We start from the raw sequence: 12,500 nt of genomic DNA on the forward strand, positions 1-12,500 counted from the left end.
GAGAGAGAGAGAGAGAGAGAGAGAGAGAGAGAGAGAGAGAGAGAGAGAGTCGTAAAAATTGAGATTGAATAGAATAGAAAAAGTAATGAAAAGGAAGTGAATAATTAATATAGGAGATGAAGAAAGTGAAGGTGGGTAAGGGAAGCAAGAGAAGGTGGGTAAGGAGGAAGAGGAGGAGGAGGAGGAGGAGGAGGAGGAGGAGGAGGAGGAGGAGAATAACAACCTAGGATTATATAAGATGACAAACAACACACCTACTTATCCTTGAGAGGAGGAGGAGGAGGAGGAGAAGGAGGAGGAGGAGAAAAAGAACAAGAAACACAAGAGGCAAAAAGAAAAAGAAGAAAAGGAGTAGGAGGAGGAATGGGACGGCCACCACCACCACCATCATGAAAAGATAAACACACAGCGAACAACAGGTGGCATTAAATCAAGTGTTCCTGGCGAGGGGAGTGAATCAAGGCCACGCAGACCCCAGGAGTGCCTAACAAGAGGTTAATAAGAGGAAAGTACGTGAAAGAGGGAAGGCGAGTCCCGAGAGGAAACCGTAAGAGGGAAAAGGAAGAACAGAACCTTGAATCTTGACTTAAGACGCTGGCTCCTGTCTCCCCTCTCCCCTACTTCCTTCGTCTTCCGTCCTTCATGTACCTGACAGAAAAAAAGTGAGCTAAAGGAGAAAAAACAAGTGTAGAGGGAGTGTTTTTTCTGTCTATACAAGTTTATATAAGTTTTTATTTATGCTTTTTTTTATACAAATGAGTGTTTTATACAAGTTTTCATAGAAGCTCCCCCCACCATTCATCTTCTCTCCTTCATCTACCTGACAGAAAGATGAGGTGGGAGAGAAAAAAATAAAGCGTAAGGCGCGAATGAACGTTTTTATACAAATCCTTCCTGTACGTATATATTTCGTGATAATGAACGTGGGGGAGAAAAACGTACAATTAGTGTTCTTCGTTATCTTACAGTGAACGTGATATGAGAGAGAGAGAGAGAGAGAGAGAGAGAGAGAGAGAGAGAGAGAGAGAGAGAGAGAGAGAGAGAGAGAGAGAGAGAGAGAGAGAGAGAGAGAGAGAGAGAGAGAGAGAGAATATAGTGTCTTAATTAAACTAGTCGATACAGAACAACTGTTCGGCAATTATCGTGAGGAGAAAAGCGATTATGTGTAGAGAAAGGATGTAGTGTCAATTAGAGTAAGAAGGGCATGTACAGAAAGTAATAAGTTGATAATGTATTCTCTTAATTAAACAAGCCGATAACGACACACATGGATTATCTCAGTATCGTAATAGTATCTTGATTACGTCGTACTTATATCTCAATAATGGTAATATTTTTGTTGATTAATCCAGGAAGAAAAATATCTAGTGTGCCATTTTTTTTTCTTTTTTTAGATTTATGTTTTTATCATGTAAGGGAAAATGACAAAAATATTATGATGACGAAGGGAAAGTTAACGAAGACACCATAAATACAGCACTGAGAAGGATATCGTATTATTACTTTTCACTGCGTTATTTTTAGATCACTTATGACGCACGCTCACGTCGAAACACCAGGACGAACACGAGACGGAGCTCATTACTGCCCTCGTGATTATGTCCCTACTAAAGATAAGACCCTGCCTTGAAATGGGCACCGGTGAGTTATGGCTGCGAACGTGAGGGCAGTGGGTGTAAGGAGCCGACCACCCTACATCGTCTGCTGAGGCTCGGGAAAGACGGCGCTACCTGCTCCACCCCAACACTCACGATTCAGTACAACACCTCCTTACGTTACAGGAATAAAGATAAACTTTCTGAGAATAAAATGACATTATAACATATATAAAAAAAAAAAAAAACTACAAGATAAACTTCCTGAGAATAAAATAACATAATAACTTAAAATAAAAGACTACAGAAATTTAGTTGATTATTTTCCAAGGGCCACAAAAAGGCAGAAGAAAGACTCAGTGAAGGTGCCAGTCCCCCAAAAAATAGAACCAAGAGGATTATCCATAATTAGAGAAGTGTATTGAAACCTTCCTTTTGAAAGATTTTAAGCCATAAGTTGGAAGAAATACAGAAGCAGGCAGGGACTTCCAGAATTGACCAGTAAAAGGGATGAAAGACTGAGAATACCGATTAATACTTGCATTTGGGAGGTGGACAGAATAGGGATGAGAAAAAGAACCAAGTCTTGGGGAGAAAAAGCACGGGAGGAGAAGCAAGATGAGAAGAGTGATCCACACGAAGCAACTTCTGAAACACCAACGTATCTTAATCTTACTGATCACAAACTAACAGAAAAAAAAATCATGAACTGTAACGTGAATTGGCCCAAAAATAGGAACTGAATTAAAGAAGGAAAAATCATTAACCTTTGCAGCTAATTACGTGAAAAAAAGGAAAACAAAAACAAAAGCGCAGCGCGTCTCCCAAAAACAAAGAATTGAAAGCACGAGCCAATTTATTTAATCTTTTTCCTCTCTTTTCTCTCTCTTTTTTTCCCCAGTTTCCCATCCACTCACTTTGTAATGGTAACGGGGATATTGGTCTCTCTCTCTCTCTCTCTCTCTCTCTCTCTCTCTCTCTCTCTCTCTCTCTCTCTCTCTCTCTCTCTCTCTCTCTCACAGGACACAGCGGGTTTTCAAAATATTTCATCGCGTCCGTAGGTGGTCTCGTTTAGTTTCGTTCACGCGTGCCATTGAAGTTCGTGTGTTCATTTATTTATCTTTTTATATTGGAACGTTCATGACTTGCCTCGTAAATCAGTGTTGTATATTGTTCTTTTTCCATTGAGAGAGAGAGAGAGAGAGAGAGAGAGAGAGAGAGAGAGAGAGAGAGAGAGAGAGAGAGAGAGAGAGAGAGAGAGAGAGAGAGAGAGAGAGAAGCAAGGGTGAAAAAGAGCAGGAGTGAAAGGACGCAGGAGTGAAAAGGATAACGCAACGATGTATGCGTGAGAAGGACGAGGAGGAGGAGGAGGAGGAGGAGGAGGAGGAAGCAGAAGAAGAAGGAGGAGGAAGAAAAAGAAGTAAAAAAAAAAAAAGAGGGAAAGAAAGAAAGAAACAGAAGAAGAAGACGCGGTGGTGCACGAAGAAGACAAGGGTGTGAAGAAAGAGAAGCGTAAGAACCTGAGGAGTTTGGAGGAAGTCAGTTGATTTACTCGAGACAGTTTGCTAATACCATCTTTCATCTTCATGGCTGCATCCACTGAGCCTTCTCCTATTAACCCGTCGTCTGCTAATGACACCGTGACACTTCATTTGAGTAACAGACGATTTAGCAAAGGGGAAATTAAACTGCAGGATCTAAAATATTGACACTACTCCATCTTTTCCTTTGTTGTCAGTGTTGTGTTTCGAAGTTATATAAAATCTTGCACCAGTCCATTTTAAACTTGAGCCGTGACTGATAAAGGTTTCATTTCTGTTCTTCCATTTGTCCACGATGTTGTTAGTCAGTCAGTCAATCAGTTAATCAAATAGGCAGTCAGTCAGTCACTCGGTCACTTCTGTTGTATTCGCGCACCATTCATCCAACACCGTATTTGTGAACCAGTTCCTGTCTGTCTTTTTATTGAATCTATATTTCATTTAACTTGAGTCCATTCCGGCACGTTTTGATCTGTCAATTTACTGTAAAAAAAATGTATGTCTCCCTTGTTAAAGCTTTTTTCTTTTGTTTAAAACATCAATCACTTTATTTCGCCCTCATTGTTAATTCTCTTTAATCAAGATTGACGTGTTTGAACCTTTCCTTATACTAAGATAGATAGTTATTCCTACTTTTGTACTGACTGAGGAATCTCTAACCACACTGTAATATAGATACAAAAATTGTACACTATAATCTTTTAAGTACAACCTCACTAGTGCTAAAATTTGGTCTCAAGATAACCTAACATGTATCATCTTTCTCATTCACCTATCCTCCCACCTACACACACACACACACACACACACACTTTCCAGTCCGTATGCTTCGATAATAAAAAGCAGCGGCAGGTCGTGGAAAAGCTTGGCTCGTTTCCTTTGGGGATTGGTATTAACTGACTGTGTGGATCTCTCTCTCTCTCTCTCTCTCTCTCTCTCTCTCTCTCTCTCTCTCTCTCTCTCTCTCTCTCTCTCTCTCTCTCTCGCATTTTTATTTACCTTTTTACCCATTTTTTTTTGTGATATTTTGTAATTATTTTTTTTTTTCTGTTTCGTGCAGTGTACAGTTTTTGTTGTTGCTCTACTTCATATTTTTCATTCTTCATCTTTTATTGCGAGATTTTACATTTTTGTGTTCCTTTTTTGTATGTTTTTTTTTTCAGTTTTCTTTGATGTTTTTTTTTTCATTTTACTTCGGTATTTCGTTTGGTGTGAAGCACCTTTTTTTAGATTTTTTTTTCCTCGTGTGACTTTACTTTTTCTCTTTGATATTGTTTCTTATTTTCATTAATTATTTGAAGTCATGTTTGATTTGTTTTATTTTACTTTTCTTCGTGATATCTCTAAATCTTGTGTGTAGAGAGAGAGAGAGAGAGAGAGAGAGAGAGAGAGAGAGAGAGAGAGAGAGATGAGAGAGAGAGAGAGAGAGAGAGAGAGAGACCGATTCATAAAAGCTGATGATTATGCTAATGCTGATGTTGATGATTATTAGACTCAGGTGACTTATAATTTGCTATAAATGATTTGAAGCTGCTATTTTGCGCCAATCCTGTGTCAAGCACTTCACTGGCCTCGTTTGTTTTTCCTCTCCATTGCGTGACTGGCGAATGAGCCATGCCAGTGACCGCAGATCAGAGGACGATTTCTTGTGCTGCTCCCTCTATGCTTTACATTGTATATACTTTAAATATATTTGTACAGCGCCAGAAGAATATAGAGAACTACATAAGTGGTGGCAGCGGTGGGATTCCTTGTTCGAGGGCGTCAGAAGTAGTATCTTATTTTCTCCACAAGTCTGTATAGCGTAGATATCCCATTGTAATTGCCACCGGTAATGTATTGATGGTCATGTAAAGGATGTCGTGATGCTCAAATGCTTTTAAAGTATATACAATTGTAAAGTGGAGGAGTGGGCAGCACTGAAGGTCCTGCTTCGCTTGAAGTCCGGTCGCCCTCTGACCCCGACAATCATTGGAATTTTCCTTTAGTTACAGAGCAACATGCAACAATCACAGGACTTATTCTGCGGGTGCCTTGAGATCAGTCTAGGTCATAACATAGTATTGCTTGGTTATGTTTACCAATGAAAGACTTTTTGCCAATATTCTAAAACGCTTTATTCTCTCATTTCCTTATTTCCTCAGGCCATGGGTGTTATTAGTTGGGTTCTTATGGGATGTTTTTCGTGTTGGTGATGCACAAACATGAAAACACCCTTGAAAGCCATAATAATTTTCACTACAGCCATCTGAAAGTAATCGAAATAAGACTCCAAAACGTGTAAGAATGGCATGGAAGCAGGTCGCCCTCTCGTCAGTACGCCGCCGGGCACAGACGCGGATGAATACACAGGAAGGCAGGACATCAGAATAACGGGTACATTCACCTCAGCACTTGCATCCGCCCCTCGCCAGACATCCCAGACCGTCACTCACAGCACGCCTTTAAGCATGTCAGGTGCAGGATGATTTTCTGGGAATTCCTCTTTCAGTGAATCGTGTTTGTTTGAAAAGCGAGTATTTTTAGAAGGCTCTGTTAATTCATGAGGCTTAAATATATGCGTATGTTTGATGATGGTGCCTTGTTGCTTGTTTGTTTGCTTATGTGTTTGTTTGGTTGATTGGTATGATTGTTTGTTTGTTTGTTTGTTTGTTTGTTGGTTGGTTGGTTGGTTGTTGTTGTTGTTGTTGTTGTTGTTGTTGTTGTTGTTGTTGTTGTTAATGTTCCTACTTCTGTTGCACTACTACTACCACTATACTACTACTACTACTACTACTACTACTACTACCACTACTACTACTACTACTACCACTACTACTACTACTACTACTACTACTACTACTACTACTACTACTACTACTACTACTACTAAGACCACTACCACCACCACCAACCACCACCACCACTACTATTGTCCATCCTGTTATAGTTACAGTTATTATTATAGTTCTGTCAGAGACACATTAATGATTTATAGATCGGTGTCCCCTCGAGGGCAATATGATAATTACCTGACATCCTCTTTCAGTGATTTCAGCAACACCGGCACTAAGCTGACTGGAATGTGATTAGTGTATATTTTTATTTCATTTATAGACGGAGGAAAAAAAAAAATAATGTGAGAAGCATGCGCAAGTTGTAATGAGTGTAATGAGTGAAGATAGATATGAGCAGTGTGTGAGAAAGAGAAAGGAAAAAAAATGTTAATGTGAGGAGCGTGAGAAGCATTCGCAAGCTGAATAAAAAGAAGGGTAAAAATGGATACAATGATAATATGGAGTAAGAAGATGAAAGGAAAAGGAAAAGGAAATTATGAAATGTTCGTTTTTATTTAATTTATGTATAGAAGGAAACTTAATATGAGAAGCATGTACATGTTATATTGAACGAAGGTAAATGTGAGCACAAAAAAAAAAAAAAGATGAAAAGACACAATAATATTTTGGAATAAGAACAAAGAAAAAGGAGGAAAAGTTATGAAAAGAAAAGTATTGAGCTCCTCCACTACTATAAAACCTTTTCCCATTATCACTGACTCAAAAATCTGCTCACGTACTGTTACATGCCTATTTTATTACTACAGTCTTAAATTTAAATACTTGTGTAACTTTTAAAAGACAAAAAACCTATTTCTCTCTCTCATCCTCTCTCTCTCCTCTCTCTCTCTCTCTCTCTCTCTCTCTCCTCTCTCTCCTCTCCTCTCTCTCTCTCTCTCTCTCTCTCTCTGCCCTTCCAGACCATTTAATACACTGCTCTGATTGTCAGCATACGACAGCCGTAGCAGTGGAAGGATTAAGGCTAGAATCAGAATAATACACTAGAAATAGATAGGGAAAATAGCAGTGCGGAATGAGGACAGAAAAATAGGAATGATACGCGATAACGTGCCGATAAATTTTGCAACGTACTCCTTTTTTTTTATTATTTCTGCCCTTTGTTTTTCCTCCACGTTTCCACGACTTGATTTTTAAAAAGAGACAAATATTGAGACATCTGGAGCTAAAATGGTCTCTCTATTTTGCAATTCCCTCCACTGTTTTCAGGAAGCGGGGATTAAGCGTTTTTTTGTTTTTTTTTCTTCTATTTTTTACTCTTCTTTTAATTTTATTTTTTGCATGCCTGGTAATGCTCTTATGCATGTAAAATGAATAATAGTGGAAGGTAAAAATAGAACAGGGGTGAAAGTGAAGAGTTTTGGTGGAAAATAGGAATATGAAGTAAGAGAATGAAATTAACGCTGTGCAACCTCCCACTCCCCCCCCAAAAAAAAAAACAAATATGGTAAAGAAAAAAAAAAGAAGAAAAGAAAAAAAGAATGTAAGTAAATAATTCGATAAAATGTGAAAAGTTTTGACTGGAAAAAAAAAAATGTACCTAATATAAAACATTGAAAGCAAAAGCAATGTAAGATAAACAGTATAGGGTAAAATAAATTAACATAAGATACCACTCAATTCAAGCTGATTTAAGGTCCCACTAGTTCTATAATGACTCACGTTGTCGTACTTTTTAAGATAATTGTTGTAGTGGTAGTAAGTAGTAGTAGTAGTAGTAGTAGTAGTAGTAGTAGCAACAATACAACAGCAACAACAGCAGCAGCAGCAGCAGCAACAACAATATCAGCCAATAATAATAATAATAATAATAATAATGATAATAATAATAATAATAATAATAATAATAATAATAATAATAATAATAATAATAATAATATTAGTAACTCACTCGATTGCAAGTAATAATTGACAGTAATCCTCTTCTTACATTTCTAAGACGCAAAATAAATGTGTAACTAAACGCACATGTACACCGACTAAGATCCTCACTCATTTTCTATTCATGCTAAAGCTCTTACTGTTTCATTCATTACCTGCCTGGCGGAGATTAGCACGTGGGGGAGGATATGTTGCGTTACCTGTGTTTTATTCATACACCTGGCGAGGGGGAGCGTGGGAAAGGAGGTGTCATTGTGGAAAGGGGTAAAAATATATATACATGACGAAAGATGCGGGTATTATATATATGAACATAAGAACATAAAAAAAAATAAGGGAAACTGCAAGAAGCCATCAGGACTACACATGGCAGTCCCTATATGAAATATACCTACCTATTTCCACCTATCTTGCCCACCCATAAATCCGTCTAATCTTCTCTTAAAGTTCCCTAATGACTTAGCACTGACAACTTGATTACTGAGTCCGTTCCATTCATCCACCACTCTATTTGAGAAGCAATTTCTTCCTATCTCTTTTTTAAATCTAAATTTTTCAAGCTTGAACCCGTTATTTCTTGTTCTGTCCTGGTTATTGATCCTAAGAATTTTGCTTACGTCCCCCTTGTTATAACCCTTATACCACTTAAAGACTTCTATCAGGTCTCCTCTTAACCTACGTCTCTCTAAAGAATGTACTCGTAAATTTAACAGCTTCACTCTCGCTTTGTAAGGAATACTCCTCATCCCCTGTATCCTTTTAGTCATTTTCCTTTGTACTGATTCTAATAGACCTAATGTAGAGACCAGAATTGCACAGCGTAGTTTAGATGAGGTCCGACCAGCACTAAATATAACTTTAATGTTACTTCTGGCCTTCTACTTTTAACGAGTGTTGTCGGAGGGGAAAGGTTATTCTAGCATAGATTATTAGTGAATGGGAAAAGTAATTAATTTTTGTCTTCGTAGGATATAGGATATTCATCTATTTATAAGATTATCTTAATATTAGACTATTTTTGTATATTATTCATTCATTATTTTTGATGCCTGCTTATATATTCCCTATTCATGTATTTGCATATACGTATATTATCTTTTTAGAATCCTGTCACACGCTGCATTCATTTTTTGGTATTTGTTTATATATTTCTTACTCATCTTTTCTAGAGTCCTGTCACACACAGCATTCATAATTTCACGCTTCCCTGCTTGAAATCTTTCCTGTTCATATTTTTTACTCGTGTATTAGTTTTTTATGTTTTTTATGAAGTCTGTCACACGCAGTATTTGTAATGTGGACGCCTCGCTGTTTGTCATATTCTCCAAAGGCTTTATGCGTATACAGGGGTGTGCTGACTACTGCCCCTGCTACCAACACTACCTCTCGTAATACTCCTCCATAACCAATACTACTACCACCACTGTTTACAATCCTTCATCACTACCTCCACTACAACCAACACTACTACTTGAGGTGTTAAATCTGGTTACTTCACTCACACATCCTTGCACGTTCGCTCACTCTTCCTTCTCAGCGACACGTGCGTCCCAGAACCTTCCTCTTATGTTGCCCACACAGGTAGTTCATGTTTCTTTTGATGCACACTCCATGCTCCCGTTGCTCTAATGGTCTTTCACTGACACTTATAAAATAGCTCCCATCTCTCCCCAAGCACGTCCAGACACCTCTCATAGATTTTCTCCTCCTCCTCCTCCTCCTCCTCCTTCTCTTCCTCCTCTTCTTTCCCGTCCCTCTTCTCCTCCTTCATTCTCTCGCGTCATTTCTTTCTGTAGTTCTTTAGTCCATTTTCCTTTTCATAATTTCCTTCTTCCTCTGTCTGCTTCGTCGTTTTCGTCCTTGTTATTCTCTTCCTCCTCCTCCTCCTCCTCCTCTTCCTCCATAAATTAAGAAAGTTACTCTCTCTACATATATACATAACTTCGTCACTCACTCTAGTCAGGCATTCACATTGTCCACACCAACATCCGTATCACTTCTAGGTTCTCAGAACACCTTCCGTCAACCACATCAGCCGTCCACACCATCCATGCCACGACCTGCCCTCCACTGCCATACTACTACTACTACTACTACTACTACTACTACTACTACTACTACTACTACTACTACTACTATTACTACTACTACTACTACTACTACAACAGTCTTCCATACTTCCACTTCTATCCACTCATGATAGCCAGTCACTGACCTCAAGCACACACACACACAAACACACACACACACACACCGTAACAGACTTGCGTTTTCCAATAATTCAAATCATGATTAATAGTGACGAGAGAGAAAAAAAAAAAGAAATAGAAAAAAGAGCATCATTTGCATTACAGTAGAGAACAAAAACTGAATAAAAAGTATTATAAGCGAAAAAAATTACAAAAGTGTGAAATTAATGAAGCCGCAAATGTCATCAGGTGGAGAGTCAATCATTACCTTTAAATTCCGGACAGTCCCCGCTGACGCATCCACACACATCCACACACACACTCATCTACTTTGCAGTGATGGATGAAATTCCCGGCAAAGCAAATTCCCCACACATCTGCCTACAAAACCTCTGTGTAATTTCAGCCAGGGCGTTGAAAATGGCCGTGGAATCAAAGGGCAGGAAGTTGGTTGTATATATAATCAATGCTGGAATTAGTATAGTGCCGCGCTGGACTTTCTCGACAAGAAAATGGTACAAAATTGCTATGAAAGTCGGGTCTGTTACGGTGTTGTAATGTTCGTTGATGGAGAGTGGGTTGAGAATTAGCAGTGTTGGAAATAACTGAACGTAATCTGCATGTGACTTTTCGATGGGATAAATGTAATGAAGTTGCAGTGAATGTCTGATCTCGTGTTATGGTGTGGGTGTAACCGTGGTAAAGAAGAGGCTGGGTGGTAGATAGGAATATGTAACGCTGGAAGTAGTGTAATGCTTACCTCACGACCTTGCCTTACGTAACACTACACATCCTTACGTAGCTTTTTATGATCTAATCTAATTAACATTATCTCCTCTGATCTTACCTAACCTTGCACATCCTTACTTAATCCTATGTAACCGATCGTAATTCTATCTGATCTTACCTAATCACAACCAGTCTTACCTAACCTGATCTAGCTTAACATAATTCTACCAAACCTTACCAAACTAATTTAATCTTTTACTCAACATTACTTAACTATTACGGAAACTTCCCTATCCGTATCTTAGCTATCTTTATCTTTCTTTTCCTACATTTACCTAACTATGCCTAAACTTTCTTATCTATGCTAAACCTTACCTTATTTATTATTTAAACCTTACCTAACATTTCTTAACCTTAACATACCCAACCCTATCTTACCTGACCCTTACTTAAAGTTACCTAACCGAGCTGAATCTCAGTTATCTTCTTACCTAACACAATACATAACCTACCCTCACCGAACCTTACCTAATCCTAATCATCTAACTTAACCGAACATAACCAGACAGAATCAAGTTGAGAATACGTATTACGGAAATTGAAATAAGATTAATAAAAGCAAGAGAACAAAAAAGAAACGAGAACGAATAGAAAAAGAAACGAGAACAAGTAACAGGATGAAATTAGCGAAACACAACCGAACCGAATCGAACCGAATGAAACAATTAAGGCGAGAATCTGCGCACTTCCGCCTTGCAATAGCCGTGATGATGACAAAGAATGGAGGATAACAAGTTCCAAGTGAAGAGTGTAATCAGCGTGATAACACATTTGAGAAGACTGACAGGGAGAATTACTGAATGAACCCTGGAGAGATTTTATTATATATATTTTTGCTTTGTTTTTTTTTTCGCATTTTCTCTTCCATTTAATTTTTTTTTTTTTTTTCACTGGTAATCACAAGCCCGTCTGTCGTAAACAAGAGTGGCGCCTCCATTAAGTGCATGCCAGTCCAATTACTGCTGCAGTGCGGAAGAAGGGCGTAATGGAAATGATGGTGATGATTGATAGTGATTAAGGTGATGAATGTGATGGTGATGATTGTGAGGGTGGTGGTGGTGGTGGTGATGATATGGACATGAGTGGTGGTAGGCCTACTCCTCGTGTGATTGTACAGTTGTTGTTATCATTATTGTTATCATTGCCATCGTCATTGTCAACAACAACAACAACAACAACAACAACAACAACAACAACAACAACAACAACAACAACAACTACTACTACTACTACTACTACTACTACTACTACTACTACTACTACTACTACTTTTACTTCTACCACCACGACCAACCACCACCACCACCACCACCACCACCACCACCACCACCATCACCACCACCAACACCTCCTCCTCCTCCTCCTCCTTCTCTTTCTCCTTCTCCTCCTCCTCCTTCATCACAACTACAATAACCTACTACTGGTGTTGATATACTACTATTGACATAATGATTCGTAATCGCAAGGATAAAAAAAATAATAATAATATCTTCCATAACAAAGAGAGAGAGAGAGGAGAGAGGAGAGAGAGAGAGAGAGGAGAGAGAGAGAGAGAGAGAGAGAGAGAGAGAGAGAGAGGAGAGAGAGAGAGAGAGAGGGAGATACGAGTCAAAATAATTCTTCCTTCTCACCAGCATTCACAAAAAACTGAAGATCCGTATATTGGAATTA

General features: G+C 38.6%; 1 protein-coding gene across 3 annotated transcripts in view; it reads right to left on the reverse strand.

Moving 5' to 3' along the window:
• LOC135102974 (ITG-like peptide) overlaps positions 1–12,500 on the reverse strand; it is a 78,762-nt gene that overhangs the window by 47,914 nt on the left and 18,348 nt on the right. The gene's annotated exons all lie outside the window — the stretch shown is intronic.

Source organism: Scylla paramamosain, chromosome 8, assembly GCF_035594125.1.
Source record: "Scylla paramamosain isolate STU-SP2022 chromosome 8, ASM3559412v1, whole genome shotgun sequence".
Lineage (NCBI taxonomy): Eukaryota > Metazoa > Arthropoda > Malacostraca > Decapoda > Portunidae > Scylla > Scylla paramamosain.